This window comes from Eubalaena glacialis, chromosome X, assembly GCF_028564815.1.
Source record: "Eubalaena glacialis isolate mEubGla1 chromosome X, mEubGla1.1.hap2.+ XY, whole genome shotgun sequence".
In the NCBI taxonomy this organism is placed as follows: domain Eukaryota; kingdom Metazoa; phylum Chordata; class Mammalia; order Artiodactyla; family Balaenidae; genus Eubalaena; species Eubalaena glacialis.
This window is the reverse complement of record NC_083736.1, coordinates 122,531,870-122,550,543: the sequence shown is the minus strand read 5'-3', so window position 1 is coordinate 122,550,543 and position 18,674 is coordinate 122,531,870.

Sequence of the window (18,674 nt, the reverse complement as noted above, 5' to 3'; positions counted from 1 at the left end):
AATGTGATACACCACAATAACAAAAGGAAAGGCAAAAATCACATGGTCATCTCAGTAGACACAGGAAAAGCATTTGACAAAATTGAACATCCATTCATGATAAAAACTCTCATCAAAGTGGGTATAGAGGGAACATATCTCAACATATTAAAGGCCATTTATGACAAACCCACAGCCAACATAATACTCAACAGTGAAAAGCTGAAAGCCTTCTCACTAAATTAAGGAAAAGACAAGAATGCCCACTCTCACCATTTCTATTCAACATGGTATTGGAAGTCCTAGCCACAGCAATCAGACAAAAAAAAAAAAAAGACAGAAAGAAAAGAAATAAAAGGCATCCAAATTGGAAGGGAAGTGTTAAAATTGTCATTATACACAGATGACATGATACTCTGTATAGAAACCCCACAAAAACTATTAGAACTGATAAATGAATTCAGCAAGGTAGTAGGATACAAGATTAACATACAGAAATCTGTTGCATTTCTTTACATTAACAATGAAATATCAGAAAGAGAAAGTAAAATTCCTTTTTTAAAAAAAATACCTAGGAGTAAACCTGACCAAGGAGGTAAAAGACTTATACGCTGAGAACTATGAAACATTGATAAAGGAAATTGAAGATAATTCAAAGAAATCCCATGTTTTTGGATTGGAAGAATTAATATTGTTAAAATAGCTGTACTACTCAAAGCAATCTGCAGATTCAATGCAATCCCTATCAAATTACCCATGACGCTTTTCACAGAACTAGAATAAATAATCCTAAAATTTATATGGAACTATGAAGACCCAGAATTGCCAAAGCAATCCTGAGAAAAAAGAACAAAGCTGGAGGCATAACCCTCTCAGACTTCAGACAATACTACAAAGCTACAGTAGTCAAAACAGCATGGTATTGGCACAAAACCAGACATACGGATCAGTGGAACAGAATGGAGAGCCCAGAAATAAACCCACACACCTCTGGTCAATTAATCTTCGACAAAGGAGGCAAGAATATACAATAGGGAAAAAGACATTCTCTTTAGCAAGTAGTGCTGGGAAAGCTGGACAGCCGCATGTAAATCAATGAAGTTAGAACAGTCCCTCACACTACACAAAAATAATCTCAAAATGCTTTAAAGACTTAAATATAAGACATGACACCTTAAAACTCCTAGAAGAGAACATAGGCAAAACATTCTCTGACATACACCCTACCAATGTTTCCTTAGGTCAGTCTCCCAAGGCAAAAGAAATAAAAGCAAAAATAAACAAATGGGACCTAATCAAACTTATAAGCTTTTGCACAGCAAAGGAAACCATAAACAAAATGAAAAGACAATCTACAGACTGGGAGAAAATAGTTGAAAACGATGTGACCGACAAGGGCTTAATTTCCAAAATAACCAAACAGCTCATACAACTCAATATCAAAAAAACCCAAACAACCCAATGAAAAAATGGGCAGAAGACCTAAATAGACATTTTACAAAGAAGACATACAGATGGCCAACAGGCACATGAAAAGATGCTCAACATTGCTAATTACTAGAAAAATGCAAATCAAAACCACAATGAGGTATCACCTCACCCACCAGAATGGCTATCATCAAAAAGTCTACAAATAACAAGTGTTGGACAAGATGCGGAGAAAAGGGGACACTTGTACACTGTTGGTGGGAATGTAAATTGGTGCAGCCACTATGGAAAACAGTATAGAAGTTCCTAAAAAAAAACTAAAAGTATAACTACCATATGATCCAGCAATTCCACTCCTGGGTATATATCCAGAAAAAAATGAAAACTCCAATTTGAAAAGATACATGCACCCCAATGTTCATAACAGCACTATGTACAATAACTAAGACATGGAAGCAACCCAAGGGCCCATCAACAGACGATTGGCTTAAGAAGATGTGGTATACATGCACACACACACACACACACACACACACACACATATATGCACACACATATAATGGAATATTACTCGGCCATAAAAAGAAGGAAGTTCTGCCATTTGCAGCAACATGGATGGACCTAGAGAACATTATACTAAGTGAAATAAGTCAGACAGAGAAAGACAAATATTGTATGATATCACTTATATGTGGAACCTAAAAAATAATACAAATGAATGTATGAACAAGACAGAAACAGACTCAAAGACATAGAAAACAAACTTACGGTTACCAAAGGGGAGCAGGAGGAGGGAAGGGACAAACTAGGGGTCTGGGATCAACGGATACAAACTACTACATATAAAATAGATAAGCAACAAGGACTTACTGTATAACACCAGAAATTACACTCAATACCTTATAATAACCTATAATGGAATATAATCTGCAAAAACAAAACAAAACAAAACTGAATCACTATGCTGTACACCTGAAACTAATACAATATTGTAAATCAACTATACTTCAATTAAAAAAACTGTAGACCCAGTAGCACTAAAACTATGTTAAAAAAGAGAGAGAGAGATGAACTACTCCTCCAAACTTAAGCAAAAAAAGACAAAGAATGGAAAGAGAAATATCAGGATATTAATAGATCTATTAGTGGTTTATTTTCTTTTTCTGCTATTTGGGAAATTTCTCCCATTCACTGATTCACAATGAATACCACGCCTAATGTTATATGTTATGTAAAGCAGTGCTACTGTAGGTTTAGAGAAATGTTTCTGTAAACATTAGTAAAATATTTATTGGCAAAAGACCTTTTGTAGCTTTAAGAACATCATTTTACTATAGAATGAAATTCATTTACATTGAGGAATTAATCAATATCACCAATATCACAGAAACTCCAAGTTATTGGGTGATTTCACCTACAAGTTGTTGCCATAACCTGAGCTCTAAGAGCAGATCACAAAACCAGGACGAGGAAGAGTTAGGACTGAATCTCACATCTTCTGAGCAATACCCCTTCTGTTTACAGCCGACTGTATAACATTATCAGGAGTAAGGACGAATTCTGTTGAGTAATGGACAAGTGGGAAAGTGAAATATTCTGATTTGGTCTGACTCACATTAAAACCATATCCTCTCCATAGGTCACCTGGAATTGCCCAGAACATTACTCTGCTCTCACTCAACTATTCTTCAAGTATTTATTGAACACTGATTATCTGCCAGGGATTGTTCTAGGTGCTAGAAGCACAGCAGAGAACAACACCAACACCATCCTTGCCCTCAAGAAGTTGACATTCTTTTTTTATGCCGGCAAGTGTCGTCATGGAGATGTTGGTTTTTCTGTAGAAGTTTCTAGGGACCAGCTTCGAGGAAGCTGAGAGGCAGATGTGGTGGTGGCAAGCAACAGCTTCCTGACCCTGAGATGAAAGTTCGAGTCAACAAATCCAGCGGATTCCCCACCTTCCTGATTGTGACAGAGCAGGCAGCTTCCAAGGTGGGCAGGTTGGGAGGTGTGATTCTGAGAGCTGTTCCTGAAGAACCAGTCAAGAGCCCATGTCTCCAGGCCTTCTAGCAACTTTCTCCTGGAAGCCTATTTGGTCACAATGGAATAAGATGTAAATATGCAGCACACAACCCAAGGAGCCACATGTGACAGCCCTGAGACTAACCCTATTTTCTGGAAACTCAGCATTTTATGGAATCTTGAGCATTAAAAAATATCAGAATGAAATTTAAAAAGAAGCTGATATTCAAGTGGAGGGAAACAGGCAATACATTTGTAAATAAATCAATAAATAAGATTTTCCAGATAGTGACCAGGGACATAAAGAGAATAGAGCAGTATTTGAGTCTGTGATAGAATGTTTCATGGTAGAAGGAGAACTCTTATAGAATCTGGTCAGGGAAAACAACTCTAAGGTTACATTTGAGCTGAAATCCGAGGGACCGTGGGAAGGAAATAGCCGTGGAAAAGCTAGAGGAAGAGCATTCCAGGCTGAGGAAACAGCAACTGCAAAGGCATTGAGGTTGATTCTCCCTAGTGACTGTTGATGAGGTCTTTGCTTAAGCTCTTTTTGGAGGTAACATTTTTTTTCTGCAAAGAAAGATGCAGGTCAGTAAGATAGGGGGATGCACATGATGAAATAGTATGCTGTAGCTGGAAGTAAGAGACTAGATGTACACACAGCAACATAGGTGGTTCTTGACAAAGAGCAAATGAAAAAAGGTAAGAAAGAGGATGAGACCTATACAAAACACCATTTTGGTCAAATGAAAGTGCCTGCACGGGACGTTGGAAGCCAGGTTTTTCACTGTTGGAAGAAGAAGTTACAGGTAAACAAGAAGGAAGGCACAAATAAACCCTGTGGTCCTGGAACCACACTTCGAGTAGAAGGCTAAGTAGCATGCCATTTTATGAATCATTCATAGTTTATGTATCTATGCAGCTCCTCTTCCTAGAGTTATTGGGTGCCTACTATGTGCCAGGCACTCTTCTAGGGGCTTGTTGATGGACATATGGGTTATTTCTAGTGTTTTGCTAGTACAAATGGTGCTGATGTGAACATGCTTCTACTTGTCTGCTGATGCACATGTGCAAGAGTTTCTTTATGGTACACACTGAGGAGTGGAATCTGGAGTCAAAATGTGTGTGCATCTTCAACACTTAGCAGCTAATTCTAATTTGTTTTCCAAAGTGCCTGCAGCAATGATATGCCTTCCATCAGTGGATAAGTGTTGTACCAGCATGTCCTCTCCTATTCTTGATATAACCAGATTAAAATTTGTGCCAATCTGAGACATGTGAATTGGCTTGTCATTGTGTGTTTAAACTACATTTCTTCAGTTACAGATGAAGCTGAGTATCTTGTCAATGTCTATTGGCAATTTGGTTTCCTCCTCTATGAACTTCTTCTTTCATATGTTCTGTCTACTTTTTTATTGGACTGTTCGGTAGAAATAAAATTGATTTTTACATTGACTTAACATCTAGCACCCTTGCTAAACTCTCCTATTAATTCCAATGATTAATATCTGATTCTTTGTGCTTTCTAAGTAGAAAATCCTATCATCTGTAAAGAATGACCATTTTGTATCTTCCTTTCCAAGGCTTATATTAATTTTTGTTGTATTATAAACCTCGTTAAAACTTTTAGTCTCAGGAGCTTCCTTTGTCTTGATCTTGATCTTGAAGGGGATGCCTTCAAAGCTTTCCCCTGGATAGCTCTTACTCCAAATATCTACCTCGCTGTCTCCCTAACTTCCTTCAAGTCCTTGCTCAACTCTTATTCTCCTAATGAAGCTTACCCTGATTACCCTATTCTAAAATACAACTCGCCACTCCTCCCCAGCACTCCAGAACTTCCTTGTCCTGATATATTTTTTCCATGGCACTTATTACTTTCCGACATACATACCGTATGTTTTACTTGGTTTTTGTTTTTATCATCTACCCTTCCCCCACCCATGAGATTAGTTCTACAAGGACCAAGTTTTTTGTCTCTTTGTTCACTGATTTATTCCAAGTGCTCAGAAAAGTATCTGGTTCATAGCACTCAACAAATATTAATTAAATGAACATATAAATGGAAAGCATTTGGCAGAGTAACTGGCTGGCATAATGATGTAAGCACTCAATAAATGGTAGTAATGATTAAGAAAGAAGTCCATGATAAATTACCATTGGGATCCATAAAGGGAGTCAGAGTGTAAAAGACAGGTATTGGCCATTCCTAAAATGTTACATGCCCATAGGACCACACACACACACACACACACACACACACACACACACACACACATGCTTCATTCAAGCAACAAGTCATTACTTCTGGGTTTTGTTTGCATTTGGTCCCACTCTCATGTCCACAACCACTTGCAGGCAAGGTTCCAATCAGAGTCTTCTCTGAGAGGCATTGCTGCAAGATGTGGAGGCCAGAAGGGATGCATTCTTTCTCTGGTACTGGCGGTGGCAGGCTTAAGGGGTGGCGGTTCCTGCAGCTTTCTTGGACTGCACACTCACCTGTCAGTCTCCAGCCCTGGGGCATTAGGGAAGCTCTCTGGCTTTGGCACAGCTTCCTGCACTGTCCTGATTCCTTAGTGGTACCCATAACCCTTGACCTTTGCTCCTCCAGATCTTAAACAGATTAGTCAGCATTTAATTCCAGCATTAGATTCTTTCTTTTTTGAAGTGCCTGTAGTGCTTTCTTTTTAACTGACCGTGCTTGACTGATTCAGGGAGCAAGGCAGACAAGGTCCTGCCTTCATTGAACTTCTAATGAGAGGGATACGGCCAAGGGAATAGGTAGTTACCATATAGCATGAAGGGTCCACTGGTCAGTTTGTCAGTCAGTCAGTCAATAAAAATTGGTGAGGGCTTATGCCAGAGTCCCAGGCACTATGCTAAGAAATATGGAGAAATGAGACTCAGTGTCTGGAGGAAAGAGAGACATCAAACGAATAATGAAGAATGAATAAAAAATTCAAGGCAGGGTATGTTCACAGGAGACTTTCAGAGTGCTGGTGGCTCTGAGCACCTATGGTATGCCTGGGCACCCTGGCAGCTGACCCAGTGTAAGGGGCCCAAGATGAAGTCACCAACCCCAGGGCCCACTGGGGTCTTGGGCCTTACTGTGAGGGCAACTAAAGAGTATTAGGTGAGAATCAATTTAGGAATTGCAGAGTAAGGACAAAGATATCATATCAGTAATCTAACCTTCTGTCTTAAGACTCTAGAAAAAGAAGAGTGATCTAAACCCAAAGAAAGCAGAAGGAAAGAAATTATAAAGATCAGAGCAGAAATAAATGAAATTGAGACTAGAAAAGCAAGGGAGAAAATCAATGAAACCAAAAGTTTGTTCCTTGAAATGTTCAGGAAAATCAACAAACCTTTAGGTAAACTGACCAAGGAAAAAGAGAAAAGACTCAAATTGCTAAAATCAGGAATGAAAGAGAGGACATCTCTGTCTATAAAAAGGACTAAAAGAGAATGATATAAACAATTGTATGCTAAAAATTTAAATGACCCAGATGACCTAGAAAGACAAAAATGATCAAAACTAACTGAAAAAGAGATAGACATTGAATTGTATGCTTTAAATAGGTCAATACTATGGTATGTGAATTATATCTCAACAAAGTTGTTATAAAAATAAAACCCAAAATCCTTAAAAAAAAAAGAAATAGAAAATCTGAATAGACCTATAATAAAGAAATTGAATTAGTAAGTAAAACACTTCACACACACACACACACACACACACACACACACACAAAAGCCCAGGTCTAGATTGATTCACTGTTGATTTTACCAGTCATTTAAAGAGGAATGAATACCAATCCTTCTCAAACTCTTCCAAAAAAGCAGAAAAATACTTCCAAACTCATTCTATGAGAGTAGTGTTACCCTGATACAAAAACTAGACAGAAATATCACAAGAAAAAAATAAATAACTACAGACCAATATCCCTTATGAATATAGAGGCAAAAATCCTCAAATCAATCCAGCAACATATAAAAGGACTGTATACAATGACTATATTATCAATAGTTGGCTAGGACTGCCATAACAAAGTATCAGAGACTGGGTGGCTTAAACAACAGAAATTTATTTTCTCGCAATTCTTGAGGCTAAGAAGTCTAAGAGCAAGGTGTCAGCAAGGTTGATTTTTTTCTAAGCCCTCTCTCCTTGGCTTGCAGATGGTTATTTTCTCCTTGTGTCTTAACCTGGCCTTCCCTCTATCTGTATCTGTGCCAAAATTTCCTCTTATGAGGACAGTACTGATATTGAATCAGGGCCATCCTAATGACCTCCTTTTAACTAATTACCCCTTTACAAACCCTATCTCTAAATTCAGTCACATTCTGAAGTCTGGGGATTTTGGCATACAAATTTCAGGAGGACACAATTCAGCCCATAACAATGACCAAGTGGGATTTATCCCAGGAACACAAGGTTGGTTAAATATGAAAATCGATCAATGTCGTACACCATATTAATAGGATAAAGGCAAAAACCACATGATCATCTCAATAGAAAAAGCATTTGACATAATCCAACATCCTTTCATGATAAAGTCACTCAGAAAACTGAGAGTAGAAAGGAAATTCCTCAACTTGATAAATGGGGGAGGAACAGCTGGACAGCCACTAGATACCATGGATATTAAGCTGCCCAGGGTCCAGGGCAGGTTGCATATGGAGATAGTGTGCAATGCCACCCACCTGGGAGTCTGGGGCTATTTCTGGGGCTTGTCAGAACTAGGTAGTGACAGGTCCAGCCTGCAGCAGCTTTAAAGATATTGACAAAAATAGCAGATGTGATTGTAACAGAGCCGGAAAGAGAGGGCTTTTAAGGGATTTGGTGGCTTGATGAGGCACAGAGGGTCCACAGAGAGCAGGCTGATGAGGTTTCTGAGTGATGTATCTGAGGGGGCCAAGGGGCTGTGGGCAGTGAGGGCAGTCCAGAGGAAGGTACTGGAAGTGAGGGACTCTGGCAACCAACGGCCCAGGAGAACTGAGAAGTTGGGATCACCTGAGACTGGGAAGACATTGATGACAAGGGAGGGATGGCAGGTGGGGAGTGAGACTGCAGGGCCTGGGCTTCAGAAAGGACCATCACGGATGGGTAAATGCTTCTACCTCTCCTTCACTAGAGGATACCTCCTAGGATCCAGAGCACTTGGCTGGCCAGAGCTTCCTGGAAGAAGGGCCTAGGTTGTGCCAGACAGTGGGTATGGGGGAAGCAATGCAGGGCACTAGGGGTGTGGGCTCAAGGTGCAGAAGGAAAGCCCTAGTCCTAGGCAGCAGCCTGGAATGCAGGATGAACACTGGTAATAAACAGGGGCAGGGAGGCTGATTCAGGTCTCTGTCTTAGATCTCAAGATCATGGGGAGCCCCTGACTGACCAACATCATGTCAAAAGGATAATACCCACTAAATTATCTATTGGTGGGCTTTGGGAAATGGATACCCTGCCTCTAACAGTTTTTCACAGTCTTGGGGGCACCTTGGAGACACTTGGATCTTGTTCCAGACATTCTCACTTACATGGCCTCTAGCTGTGACCTGGACATGGGGACTCTTCTGTGTGTGTGTGTTCTTTCTTTTTTTTAAATTAATTTTTATTGGAGTATAGTTGCTTTACAATGTTGTGTTATCGTTTCTGCTGCACAGCAAAGTGAATCAGTTATACGTACACATATATCTCCTCTTTTTTGGATTTCCTTCCCATTTAGGTCACCACAGAGCATTAAGTAGAGTTCCCTGTGCTATACAGTAGGTTCCATTAGTTACCTATTTTATTTACTTATTTTATTGGAGTAAAATTGCTCTAGAATGTTGTGTTAGTTTCTGCTGTACTATGAAGTGAATCAGCCATATGTATACCTATATCCCCTCCCTCTTGGACCTCCCTCCCACCCACCCCATCTAGGTCGTCACAGAGCACCGAGCTGATCTCCCTGTGCTATACAGCAGGTTCCCACTAGCTATCTATTTTACACGTGGTAGTGTATTTATGTCAAACCTAATCTCTGGACATGGGGATTCTTAAAGCTACGTGATGTTTTAGAAACAGATTTTTTTGGTAAGTGGTTCATTGAAGACAATCCAAATCCTCATTTAATATTCTTAATGTGACCATGTCTGCATGGTTCCCCGCCCCCGACCCCCTTACTAGTAGCGGTGCAACCCAAACTCCCGCATGGTGCTACGTCATCTGATCCTCCTCGCCTAGCCGTCTTCATCTCCAGAGCACACTTAAAAAGTGTCTTTCAGGACCATGAGTGCTTCGCTATAAAGCCGCAGCTGGCCCCAGCTGCCAAGCAGAGAGGAGCACAACCTGTGTTTTGAGGCCCAAGTAGATGTGAAAGTTTGCCTTTTCCACAATATCGATGGTATTGTTTAACACTGAACAGAAAGCTGTTGCTGAGAGCTGACCACTGAACCCTCTGTGGAGCGGGTGTAGGGATGAGGAGGTTGGGGTGTGGGTGGTTGGAGGGCTCCCAGAGGCAAAGGAAAAGAACCCAGGCCGTGAGGGGTGGGCCTCGACACCTGGGAGCCCGCCTCCATCCTCGGCGCAAGCTGCTCTGCCGTCTTCCAAGACAGGCACCAGGCCCTCCCTGCAGAAGCCCGCAGGCGAGACCCTCTCCCCTAAGAAGGGTAAAAAGGGATTAGACGGGAACAGCTTCCGGGCTGGCCACCACATTCCCACCCTCGCCTGTGGTGGGAGGAGCCACGAAGTCCCGCCCACCAGCCCGCTGCATCTCAGTGGCCTCCGCCCAGCGCACTACGCGCCCATTGGCTGGAGGGTGGGCAACCGAAACAGTTGAGGTCTACTGTAGCAGCCCTGGCCAAGTCTTGTGTGACGGCCTCTGACTAGAAGCTGGGCGGTGCCGAGGGGCAGGCACGGCCCCTGGGCAGCTTCTGTGATCAGAGTGCGGCTGGTAGGCAGAGGCTTAGACAGAAGCCAGCCTCGTGCCCAGTTGCACGCGGAGCCCAGGCCGCCCTGACGACAGGACCATGCTCCGATTTATTTCCAGGGCTCTTGCCTTCTGGAGGAGGGCGGACTCGTCGGAGGCCGAGAGGGCGCAGCATCTGAGGCTCCTGGAAGGTACTCAACTCATCCCTTCCCTCCCCACTAGCCTGTACTTAACGGTGCGTCCCACTCCTGGTTCTAGGCCGCAAAAGCCCAGAAGCGCGCTGCGTATCCCAGGCGGCGCCACCCTGTGGAGAGGGGCATCCCCAGTCCCTGAAAGCGCCCTGGACTCCCTAGTCTAAAGTGGAGAAGGTGTAGACAGAGAAGGCCCCTGGGGAGCTGTGCTCCACCCTTGCCAGAGACGGCTTTTGAGCAGCATTATTCCCTCAGCAGGGCCCCGGCTTCCAGGTGCCAGAATCTCCCTGCAGCTTCTCTGCCAGCAGAGCTCGAGGAGTTTGAGCCCCGCAGAGGTGGCTGAGTCTTAGTGAAGTTTGCGACGCGAGGCTGCTGCGGAGCTGTTAGCTGACATCTCTCACTGCAGCGTCCACGAATTGCCACCCTCCCTGTTACCAACGGAACGACACAGGAGAGTCTTTGACAAGTTTTCATGTGCCTGAGTGGAACTTGTCTCTCTTGTATTCCTCTTTTTTCGGTGCTATGATTTAAAGTAATAAATTTGACCCATTTTTTTCAAAATTTCAGGATTTTCTTGGCTTCTGATTCCATAATCTATTATAATCAAGATTTTCCCCAGCCATCCCCAGTCAATTCACCCAAGTCTTTGGACAAGCGCCTAAGGCATTGTGGTTCATAGCATGGGCTCTGCAGGCTGACTCTCCAGGTTCAGATCCCAAGTTATGGCTTACTAGCTGTGTTTGTTCACAAAAAAATAAACCCAAGTGATTCAGATGCACATTTGGGCTAGATTTATTTTATTTTATTTTAATAGATCTTTATTGGAGTACAGTTGCCTCACAAGACTGTGTTAGTTTCTGTTGCATGACAAAGCGAATCAGCCATATGCATACACATGTCCCCATATCCCCTCCCTCTTGAGCCTCCCTCCCACCCTCCCTATCCCACCCCTCTAGGTCATGGCAAAGCACCGAGCTGATCTCCCTGTGCTACGCGACTGCTTCCCACTAGCTATCTATTTTACGTTTGGTGGTGTATGTATGTCCATGCTACTCTCACTTCGCCCCAGCTTCGCCCTCCCACCCCATGTCCTCAAGTCCATTCTCTATGTCTACCTCTTTATTCCTGCCCTGCAACTAGGTTCATCAGTGGGTCATATGGTAGTTCTATTTTTAGTTTTTTAAGGAACCTCCATACTGTTCTCCATAGTGGCTGTATCAATTTACATTCCCACCAACAGTGCAAGAGGGTTCCCTTTTCACTACACCCTTTCCAGCATTTATTGTTCCTAGATTTTTTGATAATGGCCATTCTGGCCGGCATGAGGTGATACTTCCTTGTGGTTTTGATTTGCATTTCTCTAATAATTAGTGATGTTGAGCATCTTTTCATGTGCCTCTTGGCCATCTGTATGTCTTCCTTGGTGAAATGTCTATTTAGGTCTTCTGCCCATTTTTTAACTGGATTGTTTGTTTTTTTGATATTGAGCTCCATGAGCTGTTTGTATATTTTGGAGGTTAATCCTTTGTCTGTTGCTTCATTTGCAAATATTTTCTCCCATTCTGAGGGTTGTCTTTTTGTCTTGTTTATGGTTTCCTTTGCTGTGCAAAAGCTTTTAAGTTTAATTAAGTCCCATTTGTTTATTTTTGTTTTTATTTCCGTTACTCTAGGAGGTGGGTCAAAAAAGAACTGGCTGTGGTCTATTCCTATGTTTTCCTCTAAGAGTTTTACAGTGTCTGGTCTTACATTTAAGTCTTTAATCCATTTGGAGTTTATTTTTGTGTATGGTGTTAGGGAGTGTTCTAATTTCATTCTTTTACATGTAGCTGTCCAGTTTTCCCAACACCACTTATTGAAGAGGCTGTCTTTTCTCCATTTGTATGTTCTTGCCTCCTTTGTCGTAAATTAGGTGACCATATGTGCGTGGGTTTATCTCTAGGCGTTCTATCCTGTACCATTGATCTATATTTCTGTTTTTGTGCCATACATTTGTACCCCCCAGGGGCCAAATGGTACAAATGAACTTATTTACAAAACAGAAATAGAGTCACAGATGTAGAAAACAAACTTATGGTTACAAGGGGGGAAGGGGGGGATAAATTGGGAGACTGGGACTGACATATACACACTACTATATATAAAGTAGATAACTAATAAGGACCTACTGTGTAGTATAGGGAACTCTACTCAATACTCTGAAATGACCTATATGGGAAAAGAATCTAAAAAAGAGTGGATATATACATACGTATAACTGATTCACTTTGCTGTACACCTGAAACTAATGCAACATTGTGAATCAACTATACTCCAATAAAAAATTTAAGAAGAAATAAAGTAAAAGGTTTTATCGGAATGCAAAAAAATAAAAACATTATTATTGAGGTACAATTTACATAGCATAAGATTCTCCGATTTTAAGGGTATAGTTCAAAGATACTTTTAGTAAATTTACAGAGTCATGCAACCATTACCTCAGTACAGATATTTACCATGTTAATACGTATGATCAAATTATGCTTCAGCTTTATTGGACTAATTGACACTGTATTCTCTGAATCTTAAATTCTCTCCGTACTGAGAATTCCCAGAAACCAATTTTTGCACATATTTTTACCAACTTTCAGAACTTGCTTTGAATTCGTTACTTTTGCCTTTTACTCCCCTTTGATTGTGAATTCCTGGGGGCAGGAACAGTATATCTTTTATCTTTGAATCTGATGTGATCAGTGCATTTAACTTGTTGGTGCACAAATAATGTTTTCAGACACGTTTTGAAAATGACGGTACAATGCAAAGCGTGAACCCTCATTTAAACTATGGACTTTAATTAAATATAATTTATTAATATTGGTTCATCAATTGAACAAATGTACCAATTGAACAAATGCAAGATGCTAGTAATAGGGGAAACTGAGGGTGGAGGAGAGGAATATATGGGAACTTTCTGCTCAATTTTCCTAAACTGCTCTAAAAAATAGAATAAAAAAGATACGAAGCTCAGGCATTATTTTCTCATCTCATGTCTATGATATGCTTGTCAGGTGAAATATATTCACCACTGTTTATTTTAGTTCTTTAAACCATTTCTCAAACAACGATTTAAGCATATGTTTCTGATTTTTAAACTTTTGTTGTGTGTGAAGTAACTGTTTCTTTATCTCACAGGTGGATGCTTTCTGTGATAATTGCCATGGTGATGGACTGCCGGACTCCTGTACTAGAGTTTCACTTGGCTGTATTAACTCTCTGATGGAAGGTGTTAACTACATTCATCACACAACTTACTTCTCTCTGGACGTTGTTTGTAAAGGTACAATTTACATTTTTAAAAGTTTAAAATTAGGTTTTACCTCTTTTTTAATTTTATAGATTGCATTTGAAAATGGTTACAGGCATCATTTCTGGGGTCAAATTTGGGACATGCTTAATTGGTGAGAGGATTTTATACTAGAATTACTTCTCCATTGTCCCTGGCTCCAATTGGAGGCTCTTTAATACTTGAGGTGGACTTCTGGAGTTGAAAATGATGTACAGCAAGGGACAGATGCATAATGTTTTCAAAAGCTCATGCTATCACTTGTTGCATTTTCGTTTATTGGATGCAGTTACTAGTATTTGTGTAATTTTTCCATTCATATAGGCATTGAATTTCTAATCTAACTGAAAAATCTTACAAGTATATAGGGATCCTTTTTTTTTTTTTTATTCTTCAAAAGCTTTAAAATAAGGTTTGGTTGTAGCCTTGTACCTTTCTGTTGGTTCGCAAACTGGCCCTGTACATAGAGGTCAAGGAGAGACCTAGAAAGAGGCAGGCCACTCCAGATGGGTAGGAAGCAGGTTTAAAAAGCAAGGGAACTTAACGTACGAGGTTTGTCTTGAGTGCACAAGACAAGTAGATCTCCGTACCTGCCCACCAGAATTTTAACTGTTTACACAGAGGCCTTAACAGGGTTTGGTCACGTATACCACCCAAATGGTCTCAGCAATACCTTACTCTCTCAAGGCTGCGTCCTTGAAATGTGGGAATGGTGGGTGGATCATACATTCCAAGGAAGGACAGTGGAAGAGATGAGGAGCCTCTAATTGCCCAGGTCCAGTTTGTGGGTCAACCAGTGGTCATGTCTTCTCAGTAACCTCCTCCAACACTTTACAAGTGTGTTTGTGTGTGTGTGTGTGTGTGTGTGTTGTGTCTCCATTAATTATCAGGTATAACATTTTGTTGTTTTATGCCTAAAGAGATAATTTGTTAATGCTGTTTGAGTTTAATTCAGCTCAAGATACAGTGCTAGATATTGGCAAGACCAAGATAACTAAGACTTTATTAAACCCCATGTGCAAAGAGTTCATAGTTTAATTGAGAGAGACAGACATTAAAAGAATGTGATTAAAAGAATGTAAAAAAAAACATTACTGAGCATAAGAGAGAGAATGATTGAGTGCTATGGAGAGAACTGGGGAAGGCTGCCTCTTGGAGGTGCTTTCCCAGCTGGACTCCATACCCCTGCAACCCCCTGCCAGGCTGGATTCTGAAAGATGAATAGAAGTAAAAATATTGTACCTGTTTAAGCCCAATGAGAAGTCCCCAAAGATGATTGTCTGGTGGCAACTAGGATCTTAAGACCCGTTTAGTCGAAATGCCTAATTCTAGGAGAAAAGGCCCCTGTGATTGCTAAGCTCCAAAGGCAATATTTTGGTCCCTATAACTATGCCAACAGGAAGTCACCACCAATGGTAGCCCTCGCTAGGAGAATGCTTCTCAAGATGGGAAACACTTGAAGATGTTTGTAATGCCAAAGAGATTGACTGAAGGTGAAGAAGAGAGCAGGAAGGACTGATGGAACAAGGTCCCTGGTTGTAAAGAGAGGATGGGACCCAAAGCACAGGTGGAGGGATTTACTGCTGCAAAATAAATTGAGTGAATTGGAGCAATAGACTCTCTAGGATGAAAGAGAGAGTAAATGAAAAAGAAGACCTGAGCACCTAACCAGTCATACTTAGAATTGTCAGAAAGCTGCTGTTTTTTTGGGGGGGGGGAGGGTTGTTTCTTGTTTTTAAATATTTATTTATTTATTTGCCTGTGCCATGTCTTAGTTGCGGCACGTGGGATCTTCATTGTGGCATGTGGGATCTCATTCCCTGACCAGGGATCGAACCCAGGCCCCCTGCATTGGGAGTGCGGAGTCTTAACTACGTTAATCTGATTATAAAACCCAATGAAAATGGCAAAAACCAATTACAATTTAAAACATAATAGGAATCTGAAAGAAGGAAAAATTGTGTTAATTTTTTTTGTTCCACATAATGGGGAGTCCGTGTACGTACTTTCCTTGTTTATGTTCATTCAATAGATACTTGAGTGCCTCTCTCTGTTCCAGGTACTATTTTCATAATACTTACATTCGAATGAGATGGAACTCAGACAATATGCAAGTAAGCCTCCCCCCACCCCTATCCCCACCCCCACCAAAAGAGATACAGATTGCTTTCTGCTCTCTGGGACTTGGGGAAGGCATTGTGATAGTAAAACTGAGAGTAGAGTGAGGTTTACTATAGATAGCAGATTAGGGAAGGCCTCTTTGAGGAGGTGACACTTGAGCTGAGACCTGAAAAAGAAGGAGCCAGCTGGGGAAAATATTTCAAAGGGAAGAAACATTGGAAAACTCCCGAGGTGGAAAAATCTTGGCACGTCCTTGGAACTGAAGGGAGGGCAGGATGGCTGGAGTATAGTAAGTAGGTGTCATATGACTCGAATGAGGGATGGGTATGAAATGAGATTGTAAGGGCCAGTAGGATCCAGATGTTATAGAATCTGGTATTGTGTTAAGTACGGACTTTACCCTATCAGATTTAATCCTCTCAGGAACCTTCTAAGGTAACCTTGGTGTGGTCAGTTCTAATAGGATGGCATAGATGAAAAAAAAAATTGTAAACGGGTTGAGAAGTGTGTGGGTGGTGAATATATGCAGACGTGTGTGACAGGAGTGTGTGAAAGGGAGGAACTGTGTGTATGTTCTTCTCTGCCCAACATGAATGTGTTTATATGCCAGTGGCAGATGGTCTCATGGGTGCTTCTAGGTCCAAGATCCCATTGGGTTTTATCTGCCTCACAGGATGGTAGTGATCAGGCCCGTTTGGCAGACAGGTTTTGAGGGTTTGGATCTATGAATGTTGCTCACAGGAAATGGTTAACATCAGTGATGGGTCTCAGATTTTTATTTTTTTTTGGCTCTGCCACGCGGCATGTGGGATCTTAGTTCCCTGACCAGTGATGGAACCCACGCCCCCTGCAGTGGAAGCACAGAGTCTTAACCTCTGGACTGCTGGGGAATTCCCTCAGATTGTTATTTTATGTGAATAAACAATAAATCTTAACCATTTTCGTGAAGGATGCTAAAATGGAATTGGGCGTTCAGCCTAGGGGTGAGGCTGGGGACATCCACCAAAGTGTACAATGTTGCTATTTCTTTTGTATGTTTCAGGCCATGGCCTATTACAGTCCTAGAAAATCCTATGTATCCTTATGTAACCAGTGCAACTTGAGGTAGAAGCCTGGGGTCACAAATAAGGTTATTTCTTCATTTTTCAGAATATACTGGCTTGAGTATTCACTGGAAAGATTAAAAGGAAGTTCCACATACCCTTCTTATCGTTTTTGGACTTTATACCTTGAATTGCCCAATAGTCAGTCATCTTAATCCAGAGGCAGCTTCCCTGTTTCAATATGCCTCTGTAGTGACTAAAGGACCCTGTTCTTCAGCTGCTGACATTCTTATGATGGGATTTGGCCAGTGGGAAGCACAAGCAGGAGACTGGAGTGGGCAGGGAAATGTTGGAATATTTATTCCCTTAGCTACTTCATTGCCAGGCTGCATGTTGGCGGTGACTTTATACTTCTTCCAAAGGCCAGAGCTTCTGTAGGGCCACCCTCTCCTACCGCCTTAGCTGTAGGGGGTGACCGTATCCTCTGTTGTCCAAACTGAGTCATTTTTGAGGCTAAAAGGGGGTGTTATAAGTGATTAAAGTTAAATCTGCTTTTGGGGTATTTATATATGACTAACTATGGTTTTATCTTTTGACCTTTAAAATAATATTATAAATTTTTCAAAAGTAGAATTATTTCTAAAAAACCCTTCTGTAAACATTAATGGAAACTTTTGCATGTTTCATCAAATTGCAATCCAGCAGCAAATTCATAGGTTTCCTTAATTTCCTTCCATTCTGTTAGACAATAGAAATGTTTCCAATACAAAATAAGAGCTACATTCAAAGATTCTTGCCACATGCTGAAATGTTCCCAAATACAATTAGCTGATTTCAAGTTTGTACACAGTTTGAGCTCTGGTGGTTCAATTTGTTCCCTTCCTCCATTATTTTAGGGAAAAGTTTCAACATCTTTCTCTTTGCAAACTTCATATCAATAATTGTAATTCACCAAAAGCTTTAAAACCTGAATTTGGGCAGTATGTTGAATATTTTGATTAAATATTTCCAGCTGATTTTAAACAGACTGTAATTAAAATTGAAAATACTCTTTAAAAAAAATCACCACCATGTTAAGACAGTTGGGCTGATTTACGCAGTAGTCCTTCAGAGGCTCAAGCATGCCTGAAATCTGACCAGTACAACGAAAAGAGACAACTAGTGTGAAAAAAAGAGAAAACTAAACATGCTGAGTCATTTTCCTTTTGTATTCAGTATTAACTTTGCCCCAGAAGTTTTGTAGTTCAGTTATTTTGAAAATACAAATACACACACACACATCTTCTAAATTTTGACTACTATGGCTTCGGTTTCAATTGGTTGAACATCATAAATGTTTGGATGTGGTTATGAATTATGCTTGCACCACAACCAATTCCAAGTATATTTCTGCTCCATCAGTTGTTTTTGTTTTTTTTTTTAGTTTCTAACAACCTTATGTTTACTATGATGCTTTGTTCCAGATTTGTATTTGTATGAGCACTGCAAAAACAAATCATTGTATCCCCAGTGTAAACTGCATTTATAACAGCATTTATATTAGTATTAGATATTTCACTTTTGCCAGAAAAAAGGCTTTCACAACTTTTGTCAATGCTCTTCAGCCAAAGACCAAGTTGGCTTGATGACTTGTTTCAGAGAGAGAGAACACACACTACGGGGGAACCATGGCATG